The sequence below is a fragment of the Phyllobates terribilis genome, unplaced genomic scaffold, assembly GCF_046119375.1.
Source record: "Phyllobates terribilis strain yellow unplaced genomic scaffold, ASM4611937v1 Scaffold_12__6_contigs__length_324123572, whole genome shotgun sequence".
Taxonomy (NCBI): Eukaryota; Metazoa; Chordata; class Amphibia; order Anura; family Dendrobatidae; genus Phyllobates; species Phyllobates terribilis.
This window is the reverse complement of record NW_027362772.1, coordinates 277,796,965-277,806,412: the sequence shown is the minus strand read 5'-3', so window position 1 is coordinate 277,806,412 and position 9,448 is coordinate 277,796,965.

The window sequence follows — 9,448 nt, the reverse complement described above, 5'->3', positions numbered from 1 at the left end:
GAGAAGCTGGGAAACTCCAGTGTCTAGGACCTCTCGGGGAGGTCATCCTAGGCAAAAGTAAGCCCTCTTCGTCCCTGACTTTGTCTGTCTCTATCTCCTGGGGAGAGAACCGTCTCTTTCAAATTTCTCACCTGGATTCTGGAGCTGCTGGAAACCTCATTTCCCAGTCCCTGGTAGAGAGATACCGGATTCCCACCAAACCTCTGGCTGAACCATTGTCAGTCGCCTCCGTGGATGGAAGACTCCTTCCGGTGACCATCCTGCTCGTCACTGAACCCATAACCCTGCAGGTGGGAATGCTGCCCTCTGAGAAGATCTCCTTCCATGTGCTGTCCGGACTCTCACACTCCCTATTGCTAGGTCTACCCTGGCTCCAGACACATGAACCCATGCTGAACTGGCAATCCGGTGAAGTACTCCGGTGGGGCAGGATTGCCATAGGACCTGCCTGGATCCGGTTCGCCCGGTTCGTACTCCACCTACCCCGGCTAATTTATCCGGTCTACCGGCACCTTACTGGCCCTATGAAGATGTCTTCGGTAAAAAGGAAGCTGAGACACTGCCACCTCATAGGCCATATGATTGCCTGATTGACCTGGTACCCAGCGCCACTCCACCCCGTGGGCGTATTTACCCGTTGTCACCGGCCGAGACCCGGGCCATGTCAGAGTACACCGAGGAGAATCTGGCCAGAGGATTTATCCGGAAATCTACCTCGCCGGCTGGAGCCAGATTCTTCTTCGTCAAGAAGAAAGATGGTTCATTACGCCCCTGTATTGACTATAGAGGACTCAACCAAATCACGGTAAAAAACAAATACCCCCTGCCGCTCATCTCCGAGTTGTTTGACTGTCTTAAGGGAGATAGGATCTTTACCAAGCTAGATCTACGTGGGGAGTATAACCTGGTCCGAATCCGTCAAGGAGACGAGTGGAAGACGGCATTCAATACCCTGGACGGTCACTATGAATACCGTGTAATGCCCTTCGGTCTCTGCAATGCTCCCGCCGTCTTCCAAGAATTGGTCAACGACATCTTCCGTGATCTTCTTTACTCTTGCGTGGTGGTGTACCTGGACGATATCTTGGTCTTCTCTCCGGATCTTCCCACACACCGGAGGGATGTTCGTCAGGTCATGCTTAGGCTCAGGCAGAATCACCTCTATGCAAAATTCGAGAAGTGCCTCTTCGAGCAGACCTCTCTTCCTTTCCTGGGCTATGTTATCTCCCAGACAGGCCTACGAATTGATCCCAAGAAGCTCTCTGCTGTCCTAAAGTGGCCCCGTCCGGAGGGTTTGAAGGCGATTCAGCGATTCCTGGGCTTCGCCAACTACTATCGTCTCTTCATCCCGCACTTCTCTTCCCGGACTGCTCCCATATCTGCGCTCACCCATAAGGGAGCAATTCCCAAGGAATGGTCGCCCGAAGCTGAGGAGGCCTTCCTTTCCTTAAAGCAAGCTTTCTCCTCTGCCCCAGTGCTGCACCGTCCGGACTGCAACAAACAGTTCTACCTGGAGGTTGATGCTTCCTCCTCCGGAGCTGGAGCGGTGCTCACCCAAAAGTCTTCATCCGGGAGAATGGTAACCTGCGGCTACTTCTCCAAACTCTTCTCCTCGTCTGAGAAAAACTACTCCATAGGAGACCGAGAACTGTTAGCCGTTAAATTGGCGCTGGAGGAGTGGCGTTACCTGCTTGAAGGGGCTCTATACCCGGTGATCATCTATACGGATCACAAAAACCTGGCATATCTCCAGAATGCCCAAAGACTCAATCCGCATCAGGCCCGGTGGTCTTTGTTCTTCGCCCGCTTCGGCTTTGTCCTACATTTCCGCCCGGTGGACAAGAATGTCAAAGCTGATGCCTTGTCCCGATCTTTCCTGTCCTCCGATCAAGAGGAGGAGCCTATGCACATCATCTACCCCTCCAAAGTGATGAATGTGGCCCCCTTGGATCTGACTCGTCTTCCACCCGGTAAGACGTTTGTAGCGGTACCAGATCGTGAGAAGGTTCTTTACTGGGGTCATTCATCAAAACTAGCCGGCCATGCTGGCCAAAAGAAGACCTTCCTACTCATTACCCGGCATTACTGGTGGCCTACCCTGCGCAAGGATGTGGTAGACTTCGTCTCGGTCGGTTCGTCCTGTGCCCGCAACAAAGTTCCCAGACATCTTCCAGCCGGTCGCCTCCTGCCTCTTCCCGTACCTGCTGCCCCGTGGCAGCACATTGCCATGGACTTTATTACTGATCTCCCTGTTTCTGCCGGTTGTACAGTCATTTGGGTGGTCGCCGACCGCTTCTCTAGGATGGCCCACTTCATCCCTCTGCCTGGTCTCCCATCTGCATCGGAGTTGGCCCAGGATTTTTTCCATCATATCTTCCGTCTCCATGGCCTACCCCTCCATATTGTGTCGGATCTATGGGTTCAGTTCACCTCACGTTTCTGGAGAGCTACCTGTAAGCTACTGGATGTCACCCTGGATTTCTCCTCCGCCTACCATCCACAGTCCAATGGCCAAGTGGAGCGTATCAACCAAATCCTTACCGGCTACCTCCGTCACTTTCTTAACGCTCACCATACCGATTGGGTGGAGCTCCTGCCTTGGGCCGAATTCTCCTACAACAACCATGAGAGCGAATCTACTTCTAAATCCCCGTTCTTCGTAGTCTACGGTCAACATCCCCGGATTCCGTTTCCCATCTCCGCCTCGGTGGACAACCCTGCCGCGGAGGCTCTTGTCAGCGAATTCTCCACCATTTGGGAAAATACTAGGTCCGCACTTCTTCAGTCCTCTGAGCGGATGAAGAAACATGCTGACAAGAGACGTCTGGATCCGCCTCAATTCCGCCCGGGAGATAAAGTCTGGCTCTCTTCCAAACATGTCCGACTCAAAATACCCTCCTATAAGTTGGGTCCTCGGTTTATCGGTCCATTTGAAGTTCTCAAACAAATGAACCCAGTGGCCTACAAGTTAAAACTCCCGGCCACCTTATGAATTCCCAACTCCTTCCATGTATCTCTCCTCAAACCAGTTGTGTTTAACTCTTTTTCCAATCTAGGTGCTCCCCCTGCTCCGGTTTCCGCTGAGGACGTTTTTGAGGTAGAGAACATTCTGGCCACTAAGAGGGTAAGAGGAAAGACCCTTTTTCTAGTGGATTGGAAGGGGTTTGGCCCAGAGGAGAGAACTTGGGAACCCAGGGAGAACATTCATGCCCCGCTTCTCCTTGAAAAATTCCTTCCTGGCTTAAAAAAGAGGTGGCGTAAAGGGGGGGGTACTGTAGCATCGGCATCTCTGCCCCCTGCCAGGCAGAGACGCCGTTCCACTCACCTCCTCGCTCCCCTGGCTCTCCGCGCTCCCCGCTCTGCGTTCACCAGCGCTCCTCTTCCTGCTGCCAGCGTGCGCAGCTCCCCGGGCACTGTGCTTAGGGAGCGCGCGCGCTCCCTCCCTCTTAAAGGGGCCGCGCACGCCGTCCTAAGGAGTCCCCGGCCAATAGCCGAGGGTCCTCCCATATATAAGACACCTCCTCCAAAATGGAGGTGGCCGAGCAAAAGTTGTTGCACAGTGTTTCTGACCTCTGCTTCAGCCCTCAGGTCCCGCTGCTAGCCTGACTACCAGTCTTGCCCGCCAGCCTGTTACCTGCCAGTCCGCTTACCTGGGAGCACTTGCCTGTTGCCTGCCTGTTACCTGCCGTGCCTGCCAGCCCGCTCACCTGGGAGCATTTGCCTGCTGCCTGCCTGTTACCTGCCGTGCCTGCCAGCCCGCTCACCTGGGAGACTTGCCTGTTACCTGCCTGTTACCCGCTTGTTACCTGCCGTGCCTACCAGGAGGCTCCTGCCGTCACTTGCCGTGACCACCTGCCAGCCCACCTAGAGACTCCTGCGGTCACTTGCCGTGACCACCTGCCAGCCCACCTAGAGACTCCTGCCGTCACTTGCCGTGTCTACCTGATAGCCTACCTGGAGGCTTCTGCTCGCCAGCCTGCTTGCTGTGCCTACCTGCTATTCCGGTCAGTCCCTGACATCTGTACCGTGGGAGTCACCTGCTTCCTTACAAGGTTGTCCTCAGAGTAGCACCTGGTCCCTCGGCTCGGTCCCTCCCTGGTCACGGAGTCGTTAGCCGCTGTACGACCAGGGTCGGTCCGGGTTGATACTTAGTTACGCCCCTCTGGGTCCCTCCTTGCACCGTAGCACAGAGGTTCCACCTCCCTGACCCGTAACAAATGCAAGCACCACACCTCAAATCAACTCCAGGCCTTTTATCTGCTTAATTGAGAATGACATATCGAAGGGATTGCCCACACCTGTCCATGAAATAGCCTTGGAGTCAATTGTCCAATTACTTTTGGTCCCTTTAAAAACAGGGTGGCACATGTTAAGAAGCTGAAACTCCTAAACCCTTCATCCAATTTTAATGTGGATCCCTCAAATGAAAGCTGAAAGTCTGAACTTCAACTGCATCTGAATTGTTGTGTTTAAAATTCATTGTGGTAATGTCTAGAACCAAAATTAGAAAAATGTTGTCTCTGTCCAAATATATATGGACCTAACTGTACTTCTTGAGTAAGGACCAGTGGACCACGTTGTGGACTTTAAGGGCCTGAGGAAGATCAACATGTAACACTGCTGAGGTAATGACGGCGGTTATTTTATAGGGACCAATAAACCTAGGTCCCAGCGTCCAAGAAGGAACTTTTAATCTTATATTCCTGGTCGATGACCACACAAAGTCATTCACATTCAGATCCGGACCTGGCAAGCGTTTTCTGTCAGCCATACATTTATACCTGCTTCCCATGATCTTTAAATTACTCAGAAAACCCTGCCATACCAAGGAGATTGACAAAGCAAATCATTTCTCCCCAGGAACTCCCGAAGCTCCTCTCCCACATAAGGTACCAAACTGTGGGTGATAACCGTATGCACTGAAGAACGGTGACCTGCAAGTTAATTCTTGACCATGATTATTAATGGCAAATTCTGCCAGCGGTAAGTAGTATGCCCAATCCTCCTGATTTTCGGAGACGAAACACTTGAGGTACAGTACAGACCAAAAGTTTGGATACACCTTCTCATTTAAAAATTTTTCTGTATTTTCATGACTATGAAAATTGTACATTCACACTGAAGGCATCAAAACTATGAATTAACACATGTGGAATTATATACTTAACAAAAAAGTGTGAAACAACTGAAAATATGTCTTATATTCTAGGTTCTTCAAAGTAGCCACCTTTTGCTTTGATGACTGCTTTGCACACTCTCGGCATTCTCTTGATGAGCTTCAAGAGGTAGTCACCGGAAATGGTCTTCCAACAATCTTGAAGGAATTCCCAGAGATGCTTAGCACTTGTTGGCCCTTTTGCCTTCACTCTGCGGTCCAGCTCACCCCAAACCATCTTGATTGGGTTCAGGTCTGGTGACTGTGGAGGCCAGGTCATCTGGTGTAGCACCCCATCACTCTCCTTCTTGGTCAAATAGCCCTTACACAGCCTGGAGGTGTGTTTGGGGTCATTGTCCTGTTGAAAAATGATGCTCCAACTAAATGCAAACCGGATGGAATAGCATGCGGCTGCAAGATGCTGTGGTAGCCATGCTGGTTCAGTATACTTTCAATTTTGAATAAATCCCCAACAGTGTCACCAGCAAAGCACCCCCACACCATCACACCTCCTCCTCCATGCTTCACGGTGGGAACCAGGCATGTAGAGTCCATCTGTTCACCTTTTCTGTGTCACATAAAGACACGGTGGTTGAAAGCAAAGATCTCAAATTTGGACTCATCAGACCAAAGCACAGATTTCCACTGGTCTAATGTCCATTCCTTGTGTTCTTTAGCCCAAACAAGTCTCTTCTGCTTGTTGCCTGTCCTTAGCAGTGGTTTCCTAGCAGCTATTTTACCAAAAAGGCCTGCTGCACAAAGTCTCCTCTTAACAGTTGTTGAAGAGATGTGTCAGCTGCTAGAACTCTGTGTGGCATTGACCTGGTCTCTAATCTCAGCTGACTTGGATAAACTTATACTCAGAAGCAGAGGTGACCCTTGGTCTTCCTTTCCTAGGGCAGTCCTCATGTGAGCCAGTTTCTTTGTAGCGTTTGATGGTTTTTGCAACTGCACTTGGGGACACTTTCAAAGTTTTCCCAATTTTTCGCACTGACTGACCTTCATTTCTTAAAGTAACGATGGCCACTCGTTTTTCTTTACTTAGCTGCTTTTTTCTTTCCATAATACAAATTCTAACAGTCTATTCAGTAGGACTATCAGCTGTGTATCCACCTGACTTCTGCACAACACAACTGATGGTCCCAACCCCATTTATAAGGCAAGAAATCCCACTTATTAAACCTGACAGGGCACACCTGGGAAGTGAAAACCATTTCCGATGGCTTTCTGTGCAAGTGGTGCGAATCTCCGGGGAAATGTATGATGCAGAGAGACCCCCCAATTGCATGGGTTCCTCCACATCCCCCAGTACTGGTTCACCACCTGACCACTCCCCCGGCAGAGGTATATAACCCCAACAAGAAGGCCCCGGAGAAGGTGGTCTCACCCGTCTATCCCAAAGGCATCTATCAAGACGTATGGCCAATGACATGGCAGCCTCCAAGGACTGAGGGATTTTGTATACTGCCACGGCAACTTTCAACCTTTCAGAAAGACCCTCACAAAATTGGCTTCTAAGGGCTGAGTCATTCCATTTGGAATCCATTGCTCATCTACGGAATTCCGAACTGTATGTGTGGCGCCCCTGCTGGTTCAATCGCCACAGAGGCACTGCATCTCATCCAGAGGTGTGTTATCCCACTTTCAGGTAAAGATGGAACACTGCCCGGGACCCACACACTTGCAGCCATTATACTCCACTTCAGAGGGAAGGGCGAGATTGCTCCTAAGGGAGAGCACAGTCCCTGGTCCATAGCTGTAGGGTGGAACCATGTAGTGGGTGTGGGTGGAGGAAGAAGTTCAGGGGAGAACAGGCAGAAGGAGTATAAGAAGGAATGGAACCATCTAGAAGCAGACAGTCCTGCTCAGGAGAGCAGTGGAGGAGGTCCAGGCTCCTGGCTCCAGTGCTTGGAGCAGGAGTTGAGAGGAGTGGCGCCTAGTAAGAGAGGCCCAGGAGAGAGAGAGAAAGGATGGGAGCAGAGGAAGGCTCCAAGAGGAACAGAAGGGATCCTAGGGGCACGGGAAGGGTGGATGCCACCCGTGCGCCCAAATCTGCAGGAACGTAGAGGGATCAGGCCACAGAGGGTACCGGCCCCTAAACTAGTGGAGAACTACAAGGCTCAGCTAGAAACAGGAGGCTGCTGTACTTGCAAGGTGCAGCTGCCAACCACCACAATTACATTGCCGAAAGGCAGCCACAGAGGGTCCAGGGGACTGCAGGTCGCCTGACAAGATCTGAGGCTACCGGCTTGGGACACTGATTGTGAGGCGCAGGGCAGGAGGATGAGAGCCAGCGCAGGAAGACGACCGAGGAAGGCACATAGAACGGGGTCCCGTTTAAGTACTCCTGAGTTACTAGAGAGATTGCTGAACCCCTTCCTCGGTGAACGCAGGATGACGTGGGAGGCTACCCTTGTACTGGTAACCTGGAGTTCAACAACTGTGAGTAAACCTTGAAGACTGCACCCCACTGTGTCCTGGAATTATTATCTGCGCCATCCCCTGCACTACACTGCACAGCAACATCTACCTCATCAAATCATCCCTAAATTGCCCTGGAACTTAGCTCTACCTGTGGAGAGCTGAACCAACTCTGCTGCGTCACTATCAGCTCCAGGGGATCTGCACCGCAGTGGTGGCCCCATATAGCCGCATACCACAGGTGGCGTCACGAACATTAAACTATAAAAACTACAATCCCCTTTTATTGACCACCCTGGGTCAAGGACCGGGTCACTGCCACCGTGACATCCCCCAGCACCGACCGGCCCGGCTACCAAGAATCCCACAGCCCAGGGGGCGCGTCATATGTCTCCACCGACCGATTCCCCTGCTGAAGACGACATAGCCTAGACTCAGTCAAGGCGACTTGGTCAGGGTCATCATAGATGAGGGCCAAAGCCCCGAAAAACTCCTCCACAGACTGGAGTCCTGCGATAAAGAAAGCACCCACGACTGAGGATCTCCCTGCAGTAGAGAGATCACAATACCAACCCGTTGCTCCTCATTTCCGGAGGAGTAAAGACGAAGTTTAAAATACAGTTTGCAGGCCTCCTTGAATACAAAAAACTTGTCCCCACCTCCTGAAAATATGTCCAGGAGAGCAACCTTGTGTTCAGGCTGGACAGGCCTACCTGAAGAGACCCCCACATTGGCGACTTGTAGCTACTGATGCTGCTGCTGAACCTCACAGCAGAGGTCATTAACATCCAGAGACAGACAGCACAGCCGCTCTGCAAGCTCTGCAACTGAACCCATACCAAGGAGAAAGAAAAAAAAAAAACAAGCCTACACAAAAAAGAAACAAAAATGTCAGTTCTTTTTTCTTTTGAAAATGTGCTTGGCCGGCGATAATGTCATGGAAGGTGTGGGATAGACTTAGTGCAACACAAAGGGAAAAGGGAAAGGGAGCCCAGACTCTAGGGAAAGAGGGAAGTAGCAGAGGTACTGAACGCCGCAGACAAACAGGAGTCCGGGAAGCAGGCAGCAGAGGTACTGGACACTGCAGGCCGACAAGACTCAGGAATACTAAAATTCTTAATACCAAGACAGGTCTGTATTTTGGTAGGCCTTATATAGGCCCAGGCAGAGAGACAATCACATTGGATTATGCCAAGCAATCTGCAAAGCCCGATGTGGAGCACAACAGAGTTTAGCGGACTGGGGTGAGGGGAGCAAAGCTGGGACAAGTGTGTAAGAAGATTTCTCAGATTTTTTGTTCAAAGTCTCAGATATGGGGCAAATGCCACTTTCATCTTTATGTATGTCCTCAGGATGCAGAGCCAGTTGAAAATGATGGCCAGAGCAAGGAACTAATGACTCCCTGCTCTGCTACTGACTCATATATGTCTCAGGCTTCTCTTTGCCTGCATCCTCCAAGAGGTTGGAAGTACGCTGAGGAAATCAGGAGCAAAGAGACACAATGGTATCACTGCAGGTCACCTACACTGGGCCATGGACATCAGAGACATGAAGTAGCCACAGGCACTTGTAATGAGAACAGGGTTTGCTGACCTTATATATTTTTTTAATTGGTGCAAAAGGGGCACTGTTAATAGAGAGATGATGCAGAAATTAAGTAACTTTTATTATTTTATTGGGTGCATATGTTGATTATTGTGTGGGGAAACAAAGGTGGACTACTTCTGTGTCAGGATACTAATGTGGCACCCTGCTATTCACAGGTACCACAGGACCCAAAAGGGTGCATGGACGGACTTCTCCACAAGAGGCCCTCATTACATACAAACACCTCCACCCTTCCACCTGATACCACAAGAGGGAGCCCTGTTA